Here is a 23,661-nt window from a genome sequence, read left to right as displayed (position 1 = left end):
GCTGAGGACAGAAATTGAAGGGTTGTCAATGCTCAGTAAAATAAAGGAATTGCTGTGCAGGCATAAGAATCTGAGTTCAGTCATCAGTATCTACACAGAGACCCAGGGACTGCAGCTTTTGTCTGTGCCTGCATTTCACTACTGGTGAAGTTCACACATCAGGATCCCTTGGGGTTCACTGACCTGCTAGTCTAAGCCTAAATGATGAACTCCAGGTTCAGTGAAAGACTTGGTCTCAAAAATAAAGGGATCAGTGATAGATTAAGACAAGAGGTAGCAACCTTGGCATCCACACATTAATTCATGTACACACACTAACATGGCATATATATACACAGCATCCACACAAATACAAGTATATAAATAAATAATTAAAGAATAAAACATACAATGTTAACATAATTCAGTGTTTGGTTTCAATTGCTACCCTGGATTTCTCTGATCCAGTCATCAACACATTTTCTGTAATTCTGATAACAATCTTATTTTTTGTCCTAAAGCTGTTCATTTTTTTTAGGTTTTATTTTGCATGAAATATGCCTCATAGTTATTCCTAGCTTCAAGTCAAGCAGTATGAAAGGTATGGGAATGCAAATAATTTTGAGCATATTACAATTAATGGCAGATCAATTTCTCTTCAAGTGAGTCAATATATTAACAGTTTGGAACTTTAAAATATTTCCATGATATTTCCCTGCAACACAATTGAGATGCTGAGCTGACCAGCTGTGGATTTCATAGTAGAGATGCTTGTACTTTGTCTCTTATGTTTAATGCAATTAATGATATTTCATAAAAGTATAAAAAACTCATATTTTCTGGCATTGGATAATTTCTGCTCCAAGTTTCCATTCTTTTATTTCCTCTGTAATGCTTGAGTTGCAAGCAAAACTTTATGTGGGGTCTGGTAATTGGCAATTAGGACTGGACTTTTTACTGTGACAGAATAGTTTGATAAAAGTAAAATAAATTACCAAGGTTTTCAAAGCCTACCTAGTTGTTCTCAAACTGTCTATCAACTTGCTACATGACATGTACACCTTCATCATGGATTCTTAGGGGAAACTGCACATGACCAGGAAACTGAAGATTACAACTACTGGATAATTCTTTGAGAAATTGTTGTAGCAAGGAAGCCCTGGAGAGAGGATGGGCTAGCTATGTTTATATAAGATAAAGACAGATACAAAAAAAAAGTTGAGTAGAAATATCAAAAAGTACTTCTTTTTATGTCTAGAAAAGAAAAGAAGTAGCCCTGATTCTGAAAGTACAGTGATAAAAATAATTTCCAAATATGATGATATAAATTAGCAAACACAGGTACATCCATCTTGTCCATACTGTGAGGATATTCAGAGCTCCCAGGAATTCAAATATGGAACAATAGTTTAAGATGCCCATCATAATCAATTTTTGGTTTGCATGTATGTTAAGATTTTGGTAGGTGAAACATTGATTTCATTTGCTAAGCAATGGGCCATTTGGGACCAACTATAAACCTTTAATTATTTTCAGATACACTTCCTATAAGCTAGCTTATCCACATCTGAATAACTGGTTCTTGATGTAAATCAATACTCTATATTTGTTATAATTTATTAGTTTCTTATGTGCTTTTAACCCTTATGAGATCATGTTCAAACATGAGCTTCAGCTTTATTGTTTCTGTCCAAGGCAAGTGGGAGGAAGAGACACTTGTCCTGCCCAGGTAAGTTATATTTTATTGTATCCCACCTCCTTATACATTTGGCACAAACTTAATTCACAATTCTGTCTTTGACTTTCATGAGATAAAAATTTGTAATTTATAACTTCTTGGATAGATGACATGCTTACTTTGTCACTTTAAATAACAGCTTGCTCTATTATGACATTGTCACCAGAAATTTCATGTTTCTGTGTGTAAAAGGATTCTTCCCTACTCAGTTTCAGCTGATATCTCCACAAGTAGAATCAGGTAGTCAATATTAACAAGTAAGATGTTACACCTGTGAAGAGCTACGAACATAGATTGAGGAGATCTGTGAAGACTGGAAAAAAAAAGTCAAGGGGGAAATATGAACTGATTCTTGTGGTTGGAATATGAGTGGCCTTCTGCCATAAGTCACAGTGAAAAAATTCAATGAGCCCTTTCACAGGCCCTAACCATACTTTGGACACCCTATGAAACAGGCCTGGGAGGTCTAACAGATGAGAGTGGCTGTCCATGAGTTCTGATGGAGGAAGAGCTAGAGGATGCCTGTAGATATGAGACCATTCTGTGCTTTAGAATTTTTAAAAGATTCAAGAATTATGAGAACTGCTGGGCGGTAGTGGTGCATGCCTTTAATCCCAACACTCAGGAAGTAGAGGTAGGCAGATCTCTGAGTTCGAGACCAGCCTGGTCTACAAGAGCTAGTTCCAGGACAGCTTCCAAAGCCACAGAGAAACCCTGTCTTGAAAAACAACAAACAAACAAACAAACAAAAACAACAGCAAAACAGAAGCATGAGAGCTCTGTTGGCTTCAATGGCAAGAGCTTCATGCTTTGAATATGAAATTGGGCAGTGAGCATTTGTTCTTGAGTTATAGGCCACACCTTTCCTGACACCTCATCTGTGGCACACAGTGTCTTTCTAGATCTGAGTGCCCTAACTTGTCCCCCATTTTTCGTGTAGCATGGGCCCTTCCTCAGCCTACATAAGCACATAGCACATGCTCACAGAACCTGGGCACAGGCCAGAACCTCACCCACTGTCCTTTCTTGCCACTTTCCAATAAGGCAAGATTTCAGTAAAGCTCAGCAATGGTTTAGTAGGATATGTTGAGATCTCCCTTTAAGCACAGGGAGTATGTTTTTTTCTCCTTTTGGTAGTTAGTTGATATTATCTTGTCATAAGAATTAATATTTCTCAGAACAGTTAACATTTTTTTTTCAGTAGTAGATAACTAAATATCTAAAGACCAACTTTGAAATGATTATCTAAATTGTTCCAGTATAATAAAAATTAGGGAGTCAAAATTGAGATAAAGACCTGATAAACCCAAGGAACAACAGAGAGTCAATTGGCTGACCTCTCCAAGTTTTCCATGACCCACCAGTTGTGGAAATCATCCTAGAACACCTTTTCTCTCTTCCTGCTGTCCCTCTCTAGCAGACCTCTTCAGGCCTCCAGCAACTCTATGGCTGATTATGGTCAGCCAACTGCTGACTTCTTTTTTTGACTCAAGGTAGTTTTATTGGCACAGTGGAATAGCCATATGAGTTATTCTTCCAAAACCCTCCCCCTTTTGTCTAAGTAAAAAGGAAAGGTCTCAACTCTAACATAGTAAAACTATATTCAGTTATAACAATTAACAAGTAAGAAATACATTCACAATGTTCAGTCCTTTAGTGGTATTTGGCAAATTCATAGAAAATACTTTATTTTCTATTTTATTTTGGTGAGTCCAAAGTTTTGTGCCTAATTTATTTTCTATCATAAATAAAGAAAACCTCATCAAAGATTCAAGAAGGATATAATATTACCTGAGTAAACAGGAAGTGTAGAGCAAACAACTTCCAAAACTATAAAAATGACAGAGACATTTGGCTGCCTGAAGAGTCACCCAAGGTTTCTCTGCAGCATTAGGACATCCATCTTTGGCCTAAAGGCCTAGAATATCTGACAGACTTTTCTGTGAATCAGGAATTTTGAAAGGATCTCCTTACTTGTCTTGACAAAGTTTGGAAGTTGTTTTGTGTCCTACTTTTCCAGTTTGGACACCATACCGTCAACAGTTGATGCATGGAGAGTTTCTTGACTTGACGAGTGGCTAACTTTGCTACAATAAAAGCAAGTTACATATGGATGTTCTTCAATGCCCGTCATCCTTTTCTGAAGTAAATTGGTGCTTCCAGGGCAGACATTTCTCACTGTCATGCAAAGCCTCATGTTATTAAAGTATCTTAAAATGGCATATTATGTAGGTCTCTGAAGTATTTAAAGACCATCTGTCTAGCTAAAATATATCCATGTTTAACCTTGAAAACATGCCTAACATGGCCGCAAATTTGATTGTTAAAAATAACTACTAACCTACATTTCTTAATTGTCTTAAACAGTTTGTAATAATAGCCTTTAAATACCATAACCTCACATTAAATTTTAAAATGAGCTATATAGATACAATACCTTATACAAGAGTAGAAACATATATATAGTGTGTTAAAACAAAACACTAATTTTGTATCAATATACAAATACACATTAAACAAGAGTGGAAACATATATATGATATAACAAAAATAACCTTAAATTTGTATCAATATACAAAAATCCATACCAATGTAAAGTATTTGAAACTAGTGGTTGTTTTAGTTCAAAAGGAGACCCAACAATCCACCCTTTTATCACATCATTTCTATACTACACTCCACCTCCCCTTTCCCCTTCACAAAGAGATCCCTGACTAATCTCCTTTGTTCAGTTTTTTCCTGACCATGACCAATAACAACTTGTAACCAACCCCCCTAAACAATTACAAACATCCATCAAATGACCAAAATTATTCACTCCACCTTTTGAAAATGTGGGTGTCATGTTACTAAAATTGCTTCCTGTTGTCTGGGGGGCAATGGCATGAAAATTTTGAGATAACAAATTCTGGGAGAGATGGCTGCTATTCTGTCTCAGTATGATGGAAAAGTGCAAGGCTTATGTTAATTTCTGACTGGAGTAGTCTATGAGGCTGGACCATCTTAGCTAACTGCTTTGAAGTTGTCCTGAGCAACTTTTTAGTCCAAAGTTGATCTTTTGGTGGTATTTGTCAGCTTACTGGTGTTACAACAATCCAGGTAGATTCATTGTTGTGGAGACCCATCATCCTTTTGGAGACTGAAGATATTTAGTTATCCATTACTAGAAAAACTTAACTGTTCTAAGAATTATTCTCATGACAAAAAGGAAAGAGAAGCAAATTCTTGTGCTTAAAGGGAGATGTAGATGCTGGCTCCTTAAAATATGGCATAGAAAATTCATTCTTTAGCCACCTTTCTCATCCCCCCCCAGTGGAGTTTTAGTAACAACCACAGAGGCTGTCATGGTACTTTCCATCCTATGGGAACAGAATACAAGGTTGAAAACTAGAAGGTTACTTGTTTTCAGCCTGTTAACTTAAACTCTGTAATCATTCTATTTCAATGAAGAGCTGCTCTCATGTCTATGACATAAGATCACTTATTTATTTTTTAATATTTATGATCAGAATACTTGTTTAGTGACTCTTCTAAAGACCACTGTAAATCTAATAACAGTTAATTAAAACCCTAGAGAGAGATAGTCTACAGCCTCCAATATATCACTCCCACTGTGAACATCCTTTGTTGAATATCACAGGATAAGCTAACATAATATAGGGAATAATATGAAAACCAATGTAAAAATGACAGCAATGAATTGTCATCAACTTGGTTGATCTAATTAAAGTAATAAAATTAATGAAGTAGGTCTATTTTTCTTTCACTTACATGAAAATACATTTTATTAAGATTGATATCATGCTTTAATGTTAGATGAGCTGTAAGAATTTGAATAAGAATAAGAATAAAAACATTCCCTGTTATGGGGAATCCTCACAGCCTTGAGCTTAATACAAAATTTGATTTGACATCAAGAAGAGATATGGCTACAGGCGACCCAAGGGATTTAGTCAAACAATGTTTATATTAGCTTTTGTTTGAAAAAAATCACAGGATGGTACATTATCAGTATTCAAGTTCCCTTTTTATAAATGTTATCCTTTTACAACAGTAGCACAATAATGAGGCAATTTACTTAAGAAGAGGAAAAAATTATGTTAGCTTCCTATATATCTGTGGTGATGTCTCTGTTTATGGTTGCTGGCCCAATTAGCTTTTTGGTCATGGTGACCAATCATTGTGAGACCATAAAGTGGGGGAAATTCCTCATCTTATAATAGCCAGAATGCAGAGAGAGACATTTAGATAATGCTGAAATCATTTAACTTCTTCCTACAAGGCCCTACTACTTAGACTCTATAACTACCCAATGGTGACATAGGTTAGTAATAAGCCATTAACAAAGGGGTCTTTAGAGGACACTTATCCAGACCATAGCACACAGAAAATTGACATCTGATTTCCTACATTTCAGTCTAAACATCTATAAGAGAAAACACACTCCTTGTGAGATAATCTCACTAATATAACTACAGTATCTACCACAGAGCATGATTTAAACATTCTATGCTTATTCTTATTTGGCATATGCTAAAAAAATTAATTCATGGTGGGAAACTGAGAATTGTAATTAAAATATAGTATTTTTTAAAATATTCCAATTTTCTTCCAACTTTCCTGTCCTAATAAAACTAATTAAATAATCTGGGGGCAACATATAAAAGAAATGGATACATAAAGTAGGGAAAAAAGAAAGAAAGCAAACTTAAGACAAGCAAAAGAACACAGAAATGTCAAAACCTTCAGTAAATCCTTAAATGTTAAAAGATTGAAATGTTTAAATACTGTCAGTCATAAGGGAAGTTGTTCTAAGGGAGGACCAGCCAGAGGTCCAGACCAACCAGAAGATCACAGGGATCAATTCCTCATGCCAAATGCATCCTCAAGTTTTCTAGTGTGCATAAATGTGCTTTTTGGAATTTTATTTCCTCCTACAAAGCATCAATTAATTGTGATTCACCACAGATAAATATGAAGCAGAAATCACACTCACCATCTCTTCGATTAAGCCTTGCAAAGCCAGGGCCATGGCTGCTGGATAGCTCTGAGGAGCTGCTGAAGGACAGCTGAGGCAAAGAAGAGGCCAGTGGAGCATCACAGTTGTCTGCCAGGGAAAAGCATAAAGATATGTTAACACATTGGCTCTAGGACCATAATAACTTTCCAAATTGTGTGGAGGCTGGGGAGATAACTCAGTCCGTAAAATGTTTGCAGGGCAAGTATGAGAAGGGCCTTACTTCAGATCTCCAGCATCCATGTACAAGACACGCCTGAAATCCCAGTGCTAGGGAAACAAAAACTGAATGGTCCCTGTGGCTTGACGGTCAGCTAGTATTGATGAATCTGTGAGCTCCAGGTTCACAGAGAAACTCATATGAAAAAAACGCAAGGTGGTTCAGACACCAGTAAACACCTGTGTACACCACACACACACACACACACACACACACACACACACACACACACACACACACTTGTATGCAGGCTAATCATTACTCTTTCAGTGTTCTAAATTTTAATATCTGTGTTACATTAGAATGAAATTATTGTTGAATTTATTTAAGTTGTTTAAAATGTATATAGTTCTGTTAGCTTTGACCAATGTATACAGCTGTATAATCTTTACCCTTGTGTAAAGCAATAATGGATCATCAACCATAAGTGTCAACATTTCCTCATGTCCTGCATTTTCTTTCTAATTATACAAGGTGTCTGAGTACATCAATAACATAAGACTATATTATAAACAAAACTTGATGCTTGGGTTCTTCAGGCGCATAGACACAAAATAAACAAAATAAAAGTCTATATTTAAATCAGATTTCCCTACCACACAAAGGCCAAAACTCATCCTGGGCACTGTATGGTAGAGATCTAGAAAGACTTGCTCTTGAGGGGTAGTACCTGGGAACACTTACAGTCTTTAGGGACCACACTTGTTGATAGGGTGTATAGGCTCTTCCCTCTTTGTCTGGTAATTCTACCTTCCCAGGGTAGCCCTGCTTTTCAGTCTGAGCACTTCTTACAGGTTTCTCATATTAGAGGAATCCTCACTTGTTCCTGATGTGCTTTTTGAAATACTGCTTCATTGGTTAAAGGGTAAAGGTCCACAGGTCTCCTCTACTTCTGGAGTCCACATGCTTCAAGCTGCAAGAGGACCTGGAATTGTTTCTTTGTGGGGAGCTTTCCTATCTATACTTTGGGTTGCTACTCTGTACTTCAGGCTAGTCACATTTCCATTTTTAGACATCCATTTATTTTCTCATAAGAAAGTCACCTTTTCCTAGTTTACAGAATATTACTGATCAGTTAATTTTAAAGTGTTTTCTATAATTAAAATGTTTTTAATAATAAAGTAATGCTATACCTTGAATATACAATTAGCAGATTCAGAACTGTATATTTGTATATATGTGTGTTCATGCAAGTGTGTGTGTGTGTGTTCATAATCTGTTACAAATTGTGAAAGAAAGTAAGCATACAGAATTAATTATATTGCTATTACCGGGCAAAATGTTAACTCACTCAATGAGACAGATGTAAGAGGTGGCCCATGAAGTCTCCTGGTAATGTTTTAGTGTAGTGATTAGCTTTCATTGTCAACTTCATACAACTTAAAATCACCTAGAAAGCCTCAATGAGGTATTTCTTTTACATTGGGTAAACTTGTCAGCAGACATACATGTAGGGAAATTTATTAATTAAGTTAATTGATGTGGGAAAACCTAACTCACAGTTAGCAGCACTATTCTGTAGGAATAGTGTAAGAGTGTAGAAGTCAACTGAGTGCAAGAAAGCAAGATAGCATGCATTTATTCATGCCTTCTCTGCCTCTGACTGTGGATGTGATTCAACTACATGTCTCAAGCTTCCACCATTTGACTTCCCTGAAGCAAAGGACTGTAACCCGGAATTGTTAGCTTAAAAAGTAATTTTATCCTCTAAATTGTACCCCCCACCCCAGGATATTTTATCTCAGCAATAGAAATGAAACTAGTATGGTTACGTTAACAGCATGACCTACGGGACAATTGCCATAAAACTCAGGGCAAAATCTTAATTTGCCTAAGTGAATATAATTTTTATAAAAATATTAAATTACAGCAGCTTTTCTAAAAAGCATGCATTGCCATTGTTAAGCTGAACTGTTTTGCTTAAAATTATCCCTCTACATATTTTAACTTTGACTTAAGGTTTTCTTCGTAAATAGCGAATTCTAATCTAACTTGATAAATAGTTCAAATTGAATCTGGAATTTGTTGATTAGCTAGTCTTGCTAACCATATTGCTCCAAGGATCTCCTATCTCTGTCTCTAGAGTGCTCAGATTACTGGCAGCTAATAAATAGTTTGCATGAAACTAATGCTGTAGCTTTTGGAGAATGGGGCCAGTGTGAACGGAGACAAGCCAGCTTCTGATGGTAGAATCTGATTACATTTCAGCTTTCATGAATCAAGGGGCTTGATTCCCCTTCTTGTTCCTGCCTGTCTGAGTGTTCATTGCCTATACTTGAGAGATATTCAGTGAGTACACAGCCCTTAGTCTTTAACCCATGTTTTAGTCCACATCAATGAATCATTAAGGATTATCATTCTTGTATAAGCAGTAACTTTATCCTGAATACCAATAATATCCCTCCTAGATCTTCAAGTTAACCATGTAATTCTTTTTTAATATAATATTTTATTAATTCTTTTGGAATTTCATAATGCATTATGGTGATATAGTATTTGTGATTTAGTAAGATTGCCTGAAGTATCAGAATGCAAAGCCAGCCACACTAGTTAGCTATAGAAGCTGGACAGTGGTGATTCATACCTTTAATCCCAGGACTCAGGAGACAGAGATGGATCTATGTTAGTTCAAAACCACAATGAGTTACACGAAATTAATCCAGTCTAAAAGAGAAATAGCTCATACAAAGGTGATCTCAGCATTTGGGATCACACACCTTTATTACCGGCACTTAGGAGGTGGAGGCAGAAGTGATATGGCTGAGAGGAGAGATGTATATAAGGAAGAAGCAGAGTCAGTCTCAGAGATTTAATCTCCAGCCACACTAAGAGCAGAACAGTCTTTTTAGCCTGAGGTAGAGGTAAAATCTAGTAACTGGGTACTTTGCTTCTCTGATCTTCTGCTTGGACACCAATATCTGTCTCTGGGTTTATATTATTTGTGTTAAAATGCATACACTGTATTTTGATCATATTCACTATAGCTCTTCCCTGTAATTACTTCCCGATCTATTCCATCCCATCCAAACTTTATGCCCTCTTTGCTTTATTATTTTTTTATAACTCACCAAGTCAAAATTGTTATGCACATATACTCATCTGTGTGGAACCATCCACTGATGGGTAGTTGATTTACAAGGGACCAATTAACAACTACTAATAATTTTTTTATGGAAGGATAGGGTTCCTATTCAATTCCATTGGTCTACCTGTCTATTTTTGTGACAATACCAAGCTGTTTTCAGGACTATAGCTCTATAGTAGAGCTTAAAGTCAGGGATGGTGATGCCTCCTGAAGTTCCTTTATTGTACAGAGTTGTTTTGGCTATCCTGGGTCTTTGGTTTTTCCATATAAAGTTGATTATTATCCTTTCAAGGTCAGTGACAAATTGTGCTGGGATCTTAATGGGGATTGAGTTGAATCATGCTCCAAAAGAGGGAGCCATTATGGCTTGAGGAGAAAGCTGACTCTAGAGAAATGTCCAGAGACCTACAAGACCGACCCCAACTAACAATCTAAGCAACAGTGGAAAGGCTACCTCAAATGCCCTTCCCTGATAATGAGATTGATGACTAATTTATCTACCATCATTGAGCCCTCATCTAGTAGCTGATGGAAAAAGAAGCAGACACCCAGAGCTAAACACTGAGCTGAACTGGAATCCAGATGCAGAGAAGGAGGAGTGATAAGAAAATGGGGAAAAGACCAGGCTACAGAAACCCACAGAAACAGCTGACCTGAACAAGGAGGAGCTAACAGACCCCCAGACTGATAGCTGGGAATCCAGCATGGGACTAACTCAGGCCCCCTGAACATGGGTCTCAGTTAGAAGGCCTGGGCAGTCTAAGGGACCTCTAACTGGAACCAGGATGTATCCCTGGTGCACAAAAGGACTTTGGGAGCACATTCCTCATGTATGTATAGTATACTCCCTTAACCCAGAGGCAGGAGGGAGGGCCTAGTCCCTACTCCAAAAGACTTGACAGATTTTTTTTTCATCCCTCTTGAAAGACATCACCCTCCCTGTGGATTGGGGGGGGGATGGAATGGGAGGGTGGCTGGGGGGAATGAGAAGGAGGGAGGGAGAGGGAACAGGGATCTATATGTAAAATAAAGTAAATAAATAAATAAATAAGGATAGGGCTCCTGAGTCCCTCTTCCCTCTATGGTGTAAGGTTGGCTGACTGGCTTTTACAGTGAGCCACAGCTGCTGTGAGTTCGTGAGTGCAAAGGTCTTCTTACGTTCTGAAGACACTTTTACCCCTTCTTCCCCAAGCTCCGGCTTTGCACTACCTTCTTTTTGATGCCCTGAGCTTTATTTTTACTGCCTCTGTTTATTATTGACCATCTCCCACAACTTTACTGACCACCACAGCAGAAAATCATTTTTAAAACACTGCGTTATGCAACTCACACAAATAATAGTCTTATGCATCTCAAATGGACCTCTATTGAATGTGTTCTGAAGGTCAAATATATCTCAGCTCTCAGATCCTTCCTCCATTTGATTCCTGTTCACTACCACTACACTACAGCTGGATCCTGCATTTCTCAGTTGAATTCTCTCATTTAATGGTGGTTGTAAGGAGTAAGGTTTTTCCTCCCGCCGCTGGTCTTGTCCCGCCGCCGCACAAACATCACCCTAAAACTGGTTTAAGACTGTTTTGCTTGAGACAACTCATGACTTAGCTAGCTGTAATGGTGCACCTTCTTATTACACCCTGGCCAAAGTTTCAAATTGAACTACAGTCAAGCATTTTCTGCCACACAGTGACTAGCTACATATGTCACAGCCAGTTCTGTTGAGAAATTTGGTTGCTAAAAATTTTCTTCCCTCTTCAAACTTAGAAGCTTCTGTAAAGCAAAGGACATCGTCCCATTCAACAGGAAGTAACCTTAAGATAACGACACCCCCCTTTCCCTATTCTTGCAATGTGGGGATAATATTCATCTTCTTTGGGTTGGTTTTAGTTACTTAGGGCTGGGTATGGAAGGTGATGCTTAGACTCGGGTTTATATATATACACATACACCAACCTCCTTCCTCGCCCCACAGACTATATATATATATATATATACATATATATATATATATATATATCTCACACACCTCACCACACACATACTACACTACACACAAGCTTGGTTAACAGTTCTAGTGTCTAATGAGATGAACTTTGTCACAGCAGGACTTTATCTGCAAGGAAACCGGATGAAATGTGTGCTTTAGACCCAGCCCTGCTATTAAATAAGAATGTTGCTTGTGGCTATTGTAAAGGGTGATCTTTCTCTGATTTCTTTCTGAGCCCCTTTATCATCTGTATATAGTAGGGCATGAATTTCCTTCCCTCCAGGTCCAAAGTGGGTAGCAGATGGGGACACAGAGACATCTGTACACACAATGGATTGTAATGAAGGAAAGGAACATTGAGTTGAGGGAACTTTGCTTTATTTTTTTATCATTAGTTAGTACCACATGTCCTTTTCTTTTCTGCAAACAACCTTACAAATATGATGTCTCACTTCCAAAGTGTGAAGAAACATTTAGAGTCTCCTAGAGATTGGTTTCCCAATGCACATAATCAGTTTTTAAAATAAATATATTTTATTGTTTCCAACAGAAACAATAAATAGTGGTATTTATTCAGTATAATTCATTATCACAGGTAAATAAATTTTCAAGAGGCCAGGCTTTATTAATAAGTGTCGTATGTTAATTTTTATGCATAAAAGTAACATCATTATCACATTGTTGCTCACACTATCTGAACATCTGTGTAACTTTTATAGCTTTTTTTTTCCCTATTGGAGAACCCCAAACTTTTCCTCAGTTTTAGCAATGTTTGCACATTTTAGGCCTTGTCATAAGCTATCCTACAAAACTCCACAGGCTCCAAGGCTTTCTTAAATAGGTGCAGACTTTTTTACATGCACAAAACAGTTCAAATTAGCACAAGAATTATACCCAACAGGAAAAGAAAGTTTTGTATTATTATATAACTACTTATGTTTCCATTTGGTGCTATATCTTATACCTATAATATTAAAAATATGTCAAAGTTTAAATTGTTAGATGAATTCAATCACTCTCCATGTAATTGTAAAGGTGATCATTAACTAGAATAGAATAAATAGAATAAAAATAGAATCATTTTTAGTCCAGTTTTTGGAAATTCTTCCATCTTTATCACCAGAAAATTAGTTTCGTCATGAAATTTTAATCAAAGTTAATTCTCCATTCTTTAGAAATCTATACCCACTGTAATCCAGTTGAGACCATGGTCACATGTAATGACTTTCATACATTCTTTTTGTGTGCTATCACATCATATTTGGCAGATATGTTAAATCATTTGAGAAACCACTTTATGCTTTACATATCAAGTGGAAAAATCATTTTATATAGTGATAGAGCAGATTTAGCAGGAACACAATTTATATTGTAACCTGGTGTTTCCAAATACCATGTCTCACTGGTCCAAGGAGGGTAGAGATGTTGGATCTAAAAGTGGTTGTAAGCTACCAAATGTAGGTTCTGGGTACCAAACTCAGATCCTTTACACAAGCAGTACACCCTCATAACCTCTGAGCTATCTCTCTAGCACTAAATTTATTTGTTAGAGTAATTCTGCTGTCATATGATTCCTTTAAATTCATTCAGTCTTACTTGTTTTTGGCCAAAGGAGCAAACGATTTTCAGTCAATCACTCCTGAATGCTTTAGAACATTTTCTAAAAACAATGATATTCTTCTACTGAGCCAGTCAAATGTCACAGTCATGTTCGTTATAGTTCTGTAGTTCTTGTTCCAGTTTAGCTAGTTCCTGATTACATTCTTCACAGAATAAGCATCCAGCTTAGCATATGCCCAGCATTTCTTTCTGGCACTTTCTTTACTTTCAGTCTGGAATGCCTCTCCTCCCTCCACTCAGACTCTGACAGTTTCCTCCATAGACCAGTACTACCACCCATGTTCCCACCACCACTGCTGGTGAGACCATTAGCTAGTTGGGAATCTTGGGGTGTATAAACTGGGGGGAAATGGGCTGAACACCAGCATTAATTGTTCTCTTTTCCTGATTGTGAATATATTGAGATCATCTGCTTCAAGCCCTTGCTGCCTTCATTATCTCACCATGATTATACCCCTGACAAACCAAAACAAAAACCTTTCTTAAATTGCTTTTATTGTGACATTTTATTATGGCATGAAAACAGAACAGATGAGTACCATTTGACATTAAACTAAGTCTATTAATCATCAGCAAGACAATTTTAGGAATAATATTATTAAAAGGTCAAAATTGAAGCATCTGCTAAAATAAGTATCACTGTACTATAGTGGGCAAGTTTCCTGACAGGCACCCCCATGTCATGTAATAAATGAATTTTCTTCCTAAACAGAGAACTCTGACTCATTTGTCCTTCTTTCCCAGCCTGACAAGACCTTGAGAAACAATTATTTAGGAAAAAGAAGAAGCAATTTAAATTGTTTAGCTATGCAATGGCTAAACCAATCCACTGAAAAGTTACTTTCTCAAACTACAAAACCAATATAAAGAGTTACAATGATTTCTATTACTAAGCATTTTTACTGATTACAGGCATTTCTGTGAAGTTCATTCAACTATTTTGTTATACAGTTTTAGGTTTGGCAGCCAGAGCTGAACTATTTTCATTAATTTTCCTTTTCTCTTTAGGTAATATATGAGTAATAAGTGAACTTTAATTGACTCCTAGGTACGAAGACAGAGTGAGTGGACAAGAAGTCATGGTGTCTACACAGGAAGAAGATTTTCAAATACCTATATTGACATTTTCACTCATATTCAAGATGGTCTCACTTTTTTTGATTGTATGGTTTGATCTGGAAGAATTATTTAGTCTAAGAGATGATTTAGAATAAATAAGTAAATGATGAATGTGGAAATACTAAAACTTTGTAAACTAAAAAAGAAAATCTCACAACATCAGTACTAACCCTGAATTCAGTGTGCCTGCCAACATCAACCAAGTTCACTGGCAAGTCCATTTGACCATGTATCCATGTGTCTCAGATGCTTCCTATCCTTTCCAGAATGCTCGTTGAAAAATATCAAAAAACAGCTTAGCTTCTGTTGGCTTCTTAATCTTCCCATTGGATTCTAAGCAAAGTATTGTCAGTGCAACTATTCCTGCAAGTGATAAGTAATTTCAGCCATGGAACAAAACTGGGTAAGAAGGGGCTAGGGTCTCCTTCCCACCTCCATTCTCTTTTTTTCTCAAGCCAAGGCTTTTTGAAGCTTTTTAAATAGCAAGAGTGCCCTCTAGTGATTTATTCTTGTATAAGCTACCCTGAATTAACTTGGCTATACTTTTTTTTCTACAAGAATTTCATTTCTTCTTCACAGGTTCTGTTATAGGACCTAACAAATTTTGTTCAATCAATTGTCTTTGTTTTATTAATAAATCCTTCCCATGAGGCATCACCCTTCCTGTGAAGTGGGGGGGGTGGGTGGGATGGGAGGTCAGGGGACATGGGAGGGAGGGAAAGAGAGAGGGAGGAAAGAAGGGAGAGGGAACAAAAAAGGAAAAGAATAAAAATCCTTCCCATGAAGCAAAATTAAATTTCAATATTTTGGTAACATATATCGTGGGATAAATATCTGTAAATTAATACAAACTGTTGGATGAGCAAGGCATGGTTATTGGTGTGAAGTACCAGGACTGCACTATTAGATTTGAGAATTACCACAGCTTGAGGATTCAGGGTTATGAAGAACCCTGGAGTATGTCAAACTTCTTAAGAAGGTTGAATTGAATGATGAAAGCTGCCTTCAAGGGATCCTGCCCTTTAGTGGTCTGTATTTTTTAAGTATAACAACTAGAATTTATTAGCTGAGTTGAAGAGATTTAGACTTGAAGGACTAAAATCTGAGAGTAGAGAAAAAATATGAGTAGTTCCAATTAGGTGGTATCATGGATGGTCATGATTAAATTATAGGCAACAAAGCCAAACCAAAAGCTGTGAATCTGGTAAAGGGACCAGTAGGACAGAGGAACAGTTGATAGAGGTGGGGAGAGGAATTAGAATGCATTCTATTACATGTATGACATTATCAAAGGGGGGGAGCCTTAATTTTAAAAGTTATTTTTAATTCAAGGAGAAATACATGTTTAAAATTCTTAACTCACAGTTGGATTAAATCAGTAGAATTTTATTCAAGCGTTTTATTTATTCAAGATAAAAATAAAAGTATTACGTTTTTCTAAACTGTTTAGAATATCATTACTACACTAGAATATTGACCATCCTACAAATACAAACTTACTGGGTTTTTGCCAGACCAGAAGCATAGCACTAAATGACAAATTTCTAAAATGTAAAATGTTGGCATCTAGAGAATGACTAGCAAAGTTTTGTCTTTAAGCAAGAACTTTTTTTACTATTAGAAACAAACACTTCTGTTAAGGAAATACCCTAGTGCTTTTTCCCTGGGTATTAAATTTGGCCTATAAAATTTAGGCTGGCCTACAGGTGCTCCATCCCTGCACTACTTTAGAGTTAATTAGCATCTTAACTGTGAAGTTGCCAAGATCTTCAAAACTGTAAGCTAATAGGAGCTAAACTGATGCATGATGATGTAATGCCTGCCAGTCATTTCTCTGATGGACTTAATTCCTTGACATTGTTCCAATCCTCAAAGGGAATAAATGAAAGCATTGGCTAATTAATTCCTAACTACACTATTCATTTTTGTTTTTCTGAAAACATTCACTAGCCCAATGGTTATTCAGATATATAAATGATATATAAATAAAATACACACATCATATATTTTTAGACCCTCTCAGAAGAGGAAATACCATTGTAATTAAATTCTTTTTCAACTGAATAGGGTTTATTTGAAAGGTTCTTAATTTTTCCCAGGCCTAAGCTGTTCTATTCAAGGTACAAATATGACCAGGAATTAATTCAAAGGTTCCCAGATAGCATAGCTCAAGTTTTAAGCTTTTCGCTGTACTTACGTGGATCTCCTGCTGCTACTAGGGGCTGGGTCTGAGCCGACAACAGCAGCAGCAGCAGTAGCAGCCACACATCCAGGAATGCTCCTGCGACCCAAGCCATGCTCACTTTGGGCTCCAGGAAAATCTAAAGAGAACAACAGCTGCTTGGGTGACTCCTGCCTGTGTTCTGACCGTCCTCCCAGCTTGCTGCCTCTGCTCCTGTTACTCACGCTGCCAACCCTCCACTGGCCACACAGAAAACGGAGCCTGTGCTCCAGCTGCACACACTCCCGGTTCCGCGCTGAGTGAGCAGGGACTGCCACCTCGCGACAGACTGCCTCTCCAACTCCAAGCTGTGCATCTCCCCACCTGTCCCAGAAGTGTGAGCCCTGAAGCTCTCAAGTTCCTGGAGGTGGCAGATGTTAAATGCTAGTCTGAGAGGAGACAGGGGTCCATGTCCATTGTCTCTGCAGCTCTCCTCATGGTCATACTTGCAGCTTCCTCTCCCATCTAAGTGCAGGTACTGAGTTCTAGGAATCACCTGCCTGATGCAGTGGACCCACTGCCATATTAGAGCCTTTAGTTGCAAAGGCTGGGTGTCAACATCTGGCTGTTGGAGCTTACTTAGGAACTGCATCTGGAGAAAACTCTGCTTTGCTTTCAACTGAAGGAAAAAAAGGGGGGGGTGCAGAGGCACGGACTTCTATTTTGTAGGACCTCTATCTGAAAGCTCAGGAGTAGGGTAAGGGGTAGGCAAGACTGGTAAGTGTGGGCTGTTCACAACAGAATCTGTCTTTAACAAAGTTTTGTTTTGTTCTCTATGATGCCACCCCCCCTTTTCCATCAAATTTAATTTTTCCAATAATGCATTAAAATATTATGAATTTGGGTTACTGTCACTTGAAGTTTTCACCTTGAGGTGCCTTTCTACCCTCATCTTGGTCTGGTCCTCCAAGAAGATGAGTAATCAATCTCATTGCAGATAACTGTGCAAAGAACTAACCCAGGGCAGGCACTTGGTGGTATCATCTATCTATCTATCTATCTATCTATCTATCTATCTATCTATCTATCATCAGCATCCATCCATCATTCTATCTGGAGGAGAGGAAACCTTCTTTCCTCTAAACCCTAAACCCATGGAACAGACTCCCAGTAACTGGTACCTCACGGTTCCACAAAAGGGTTGTCATAGATGAATAATAGCTATAGCTATTTTCTGTCGTATCTATATGAAAACAGCTTTGAAAATACTCTCAGAAGTCTTCCTTAAAATTAATCTTAATGTTGCAGTAATATAAGCAGTATCTCTTAAGCCATTCATGGCTTATTTATTAATTGGTTTCACTAATGCTACTTTTGCACAAGAATTCTACAAATCATTCCTCTTTCACTAAGGAAATGAGGATTCTTGATTGACAGGTTAATTGCCTTGAGTGAGAGAAAAATTGAGAAAATGGAACCCATTTCCTAAACCGAACAAAAAATAAAACCACAAAATGTCAATGATTTCCCTGTTTTTTCTTTTCCACAAACATGCATCCTGCACTTATTGTAATTCAGTGGGGTTTTGCACTCCTATTCTGCGGTTTTGTATCACAACTTAGACCTCCAGAGATCTCTTTTTACCATAGTGAAAACTAAGGTTTGTAATGATCACTGCTTGGAAAGCCTAATTACAGAGCAAAGAGATGCTGGCAGAATCTTCCACAGTGAGGACATGGCTTGAGAGAAAATAAGTTCATATTAAAAGAGGGGATGAAGGGATGACTCAGAAATTAAGAGGACTTACTGCTGTTGCATAGGACCGGGGTTTAGTTCCCAGCATCCACACTAAGCAGCTCACAGCTCCATGAGATCTGATGCCTTTTTCTGTCCTCCTCCAGTACCTGTACACACAGAGTACACATAAAACACACATAGGTGAATGTGTGTGCACATAAACTCACACACACACAATTGTGTAAAAAATGCTAAGACTTGTAAGTTATTTGTCAAAACTTAAGATGACCTTATTCTGGCCTAGGCATAGCCTTCCTTGAATGATGAGCCCTGTGTTTCATCCCTTTAATAGGAATGTACTCACACATTACTTTTTTTTATGGAAGGATGATCTTGTCATATTTAGAATTTGAATTTATTATGTAAAACTGCTGTAAAGCAGATCATGATAAATACATTTATTCATTTATAAATTCTAGTCTGGAAATAATATTTTTGGAAATGAAAAAAACATTTCTACAAGGGAAAAAAAGTACAAGATATTAAGTGTATTCCAATGTAAGCTAGAATTTGTAGTCCTTCGATTTTCAGTTCAAAAGATTAAAGTAGAATCCCTCAAAATGTAGCCACTTTTGTCTGCTAATCCAGTGTGGCACTTTAAACCTAAACAGTTCTACTCCTAAAAATGCATAACATCTCCTAGAATTATTGTTGCTTAGAATGTTTTTCTGAGCAATGTAATGTGATATTAATATAATTTTTCAAATAAACTACTGAATCAATTATGATACAAGGCAGAAATCATTCTTATGATTTACAAATGAAGAAAAGGCTAAGGCTCTGTATGGGTCAGGTTCACATTATAACAAAAGCAGAGACACTTAGAGGAAATGTTTTAACTCTGTGGTCCTGTGATTGCTGTTGTCCAGGGCTCTGGGACCAACCTTTACTTTTGTCTTTTGGGTTGTGTGTCTTCATGGGCTTTCTGCCATTGCAGCACTATTTGGTGGGGTCTGTAATGATTGAATGGTCATTCAAAATCTATGTGTTAAAGGTGGAGCTGTTTGTGCCTTTGTATATAGCATGGTCAGGAAAGTAAGAAGAGCAAACTATTTCAACTGGTAGGCAGGAATCAAAGAGAGACTGAAAGACTGGGGTGTCCTTTAAGGAGACACCTCAATATCCTAAAGAACTTCTTCCTACTGGGTTCCACATTCTGAAGTTTCACCAAACTGAAGACCAAGCCTTTAATATACCTGTAGGAAACACTCACACAAATCATACCAAATGCCATTAAGTACAGATGAGAAATGGTAGAAATTCATAGCCACTCATACCCAGAGGCAGGAGGGAAGTTTGATGCTAGAGTCCTAGGAAGCAGCAGCCAGAGAGAATAGCTCTGAAGAAAGCTGAAGCCACAGAAGTGAAAAGCTGTTCCCAGTGAGGAACAAAAAGAAGCACTTTGAGTTCTGACCTGCCTCTCCCCGCAGTTTCTTATTGTCTCATTTTAGTCACAAGCACCCAGAAGTCAGGTGCCAGTCGGGCAGAAAGTGTGGACAGTGATACTGAGGGTCTCAGAAAAAAAGAAAAGAAAAGAAAAGAAGAAAAATCAAACCATAAATGATCACATAATCTTTAAAATATAACTTATTTTTGATTTTGTTCTGAAATGACTGACATGAAGTGGAAGAGTGTAAAGCTAAAGTTTTGTGTCTCTTTTTAGCTTAGAAACTGAAATAATTACACTTGCTAAAAATTAAACTAGCACTTTGACTCTAAATAGTTTACCTTTTTTTTTTTTTTTTTTTTTCTATTTATATCAGCATGGAGGAGAAATTGTGCTGAATACCACAGCATTAGGTAGGCTTTTTACTAACTTTGGTATTAAAAGGTGACCTAACTCCACTTACCTTCTCTCATTTTTCAAAGAAATAGGGAGACTGTTTTTATAGGATAGAGAATAATGAGAACCCATTTTTGCTGCATTTTGACATCTGTCAGTGTAATTGTTAATTCTGTCACCTGGATTGAGCAATGTCTAGGGTGTTATTAAAGCACATATCTGAAGTCTGTAATGGAGTTTTCCAGAAGTCATTACATCTTGAATTCTCTGAGATACTCAATGGAGTAATGTCTACCGTATTCATAATACATTGGGGTTTGGGGAAAATGGTGAGGGGTAAGGGGATGGAGCTAGTTGAACCAGGAATTCATGGGGAAGTGTGCCCTTGAGGCTATAACTTGTTGTGACTTACTATGTTTCCTTTGCTCGATAAGTAAAAGAACCAGAGATTGATAGTGGGGTTCAAGCTTCTAGCTAAAGATAAGAAAAGAAAAGCAGCTGGGCACTACTTCTCACTCTACCTCAGATTGAAATATGATCCTGGCTCCACTGAACCTCAGACTGAAATCTCTCCTCAGCATGACTGGAGAATCCTGAGAATTCAATGCCTTCCCATCTTCAATGTGGCTGGAGAATGAATCCGTGATACTGAATACTGAAGACCCTGCTTCTTTTATAGCCTTCTAGTGCTGTGATTAAAGGCATGGGATCCCAGGTACTGAGATCATCTTTGTGTGAGCTGATTACAACTAGATCAATGTTATCTAGATCTCAGCGGCCCTCACAGAGATCTGTGTGCCTCTTAATCCTGAGTCCTAGAATTAAAAGTGTGTACCACCACCTCCTAGCTTCTGGTTGAAAAGTTTCTGTGCCCCCATAAACCTTTCTGTCATACAGCAATCCAAATCAAACTGAATTAGAAAAAGCCCATGTTTAATGCATACTAGTACCAGAGAGTACTAGAAGGGGTGGCTGGCTGTAGGGGTATGAGATTGTGAAAGAAGTCAACTAAATGATAAAGACCAGTTTATGTGAAGCTTAAGGTCTAAAGTAACAGGGTCCTGTATGTAATTGGGGCATCATTTGGACTTAGAGATCTAAAGTCTTAAGCAACAGAGTTCACATTTTAAAAGACAGAAATTTAGGGGTGTGGCATAAGAGGACTTTTTAAATTTTCCTCTACTGTGTTTCAGAACTGTGGACAGCCTCTCTAGCTGCAGGCCTGACTGTCTTGCCTTGAGAAGATTCGGGGAATTCATACCATCCCTGAAACAGCTCACTTTCGAGTTTCAGGAGTGCTGTACTCCCTGCCTGCCAGCAGATGCCTCACAGTGGCTTCCAGTTATTGCTTTTGCAAACATTATAAAGTCACAAGTAAAAGGCAATGTTTTATACACAGTGAAGCTGCAATACCTTCTACTGTTGCAATCTAAATAGAAAACTGTGAGGTGAACACTATTCTGAAAACACTCAGTCTAATGTAGCCCAGTTACCTCATCATTGTGCAATAACAACAACAACAAAAACAAAACCCAACAAAGGATAAAATTATTAGCTGTGAATGGCAGCTAGCTATTGCTATTGTGTGACTTGGGATGCTGAAGCAGAAGGGTTGCCAGAAGTTCAAGGCTAGCTGAGGTTATAGTAAGACAGCCAGCCTTCTACCAAAAGGAAGAGAGAGAGAGAGAGAGAGAGAGAGAGAGAGAGAATATGAGCACAAAATTTTCATAATGGAAAATATTAAAAATGGAAAAGTAAACTGAACATGATAGTTCACACCTGTACTCTGTCAGAAAGCTCTCTTTGTGGGGCTACAATCAGAACCAGCCTAGGAGCCCCAAGTTCTGAAAGGATGGAAAATACAGCCTAACTCTCCAATGACCCCAGGAAGCTAGAAGTTTAGAAATACTATCTAAAAAGCCCTAAATACCTCAAATTCCAGACCCTGTCCTCTGCCAGTAAATAGGCAAAAGTCTCATTTCTTGCTGCTTATGACAGACCCTTGAGTACTTAATCCTATCCTAGTTAGATAACAGGAAATGAGATGACTAACTGCTTATCTGACTTCAGTAAACCCCTGCCCCAGTGACCTATCTCAACTGCCATTTGTCACCCCACCTAGGAGCTCGTGCAAATGCAGACCGCTGGGGCTATAGAAAACTGATTGGTCTATAAAGCATGGGCTTGGATGATTTACAATGATTGGTCTAAAAACTATAAAATGGTTTAAACTGAATGGCCCACACCACACGGGCTCTTGATGAGATGATTGGTTTACTATGCGTGGGCTTTGTTGTGACCCCTATAAAAGCTGTCTCAATTCTGTACTTGGGGTCCTCAGTCCTCTATCCCTTCTTGGTGTATGACTGTGGACCCCAGTGCACTTGGAATAAAAAAAATCCTCATGCAGTTTGCATCAAGACTGCTTCTCATGAGTGATTTGGGGTGTCGCCTTTCCTAAGTCTGAGCGTGAAGGTCCATGCTCTGGAGGTCTTTCAGTTCATACCTGAGAGGGGGTGTGTGGATGAAGGAAAGGCTAACTATAGACAATAAAGAAAAGACAGAGACATAGAATAAAATCAGGAGGGCAGATTCAGTTAATACTGAATTGCCACAAGTTTATTTTTCATCACTCTTATATACCTTAACCAAAAAGGGAAACGTGGTATCATGAATACGGAACAGACTTTCCTTTCTCAATTTCTCTAAGACTTCAATAACCACACCTTAGATTCAATTTCTTGTTCTCTGGCCTTGAGGATCAGGAGTAGCCATGCTTCAGACCATGTCTGTTGTTATTTAGAATAAGACAGACAAACACCCTACTGTAGCTACACCTTTGACCTTTAGGTCTTATGACTTACTGAGGACAGTTTTAAACTCTCTGCCTTTGAGCCAAGATGGAGTGCAGCCATCTTAGATACTCGGAAAAAAAAAAAATGAAGATTGCTTGAGCCTAGCAGTTCAAGATCAAGTAGACAACAGTAAGACTCCGTTTTGAGGAAAAGGAAGAAGTTAAGGAAAGGACGGAAGGGTGATTCTTTGTGTGTGTATGAGGTGTGTATGTTTCACTGGACATGTCAGGAGGTTCAGAAGACAACTCTCTCTCAGTTCTCCTCATATTGTAGGGTTTAGGAGTCAAGTCAGCATCCCAA

At 37.9% G+C, this 23,661-nt stretch overlaps 1 protein-coding gene across 1 annotated transcript in view; it reads right to left on the bottom strand.

Moving 5' to 3' along the window:
- Window positions 1–6,821, bottom strand: part of LOC127229121 (contactin-associated protein-like 3) — a 115,146-nt gene extending 108,325 nt beyond the window's left edge. The window contains exon 1 of the mRNA XM_051194120.1: window positions 6,714–6,821. The gene's annotated coding sequence lies outside the window, so the exon portion shown is untranslated. The remainder of the gene's footprint in view (window positions 1–6,713) is intronic.
- Window positions 6,822–23,661: the final 16,840 nt, after the last annotated feature.

The sequence above is a fragment of the Phodopus roborovskii genome, unplaced genomic scaffold (assembly GCF_943737965.1).
Source record: "Phodopus roborovskii unplaced genomic scaffold, PHOROB, whole genome shotgun sequence".
NCBI classification, from domain to species: Eukaryota; Metazoa; Chordata; class Mammalia; order Rodentia; family Cricetidae; genus Phodopus; species Phodopus roborovskii.
The sequence above is the reverse complement of the archived record's forward strand: the minus strand, read 5'-3'. Positions and strand labels throughout refer to the sequence as shown.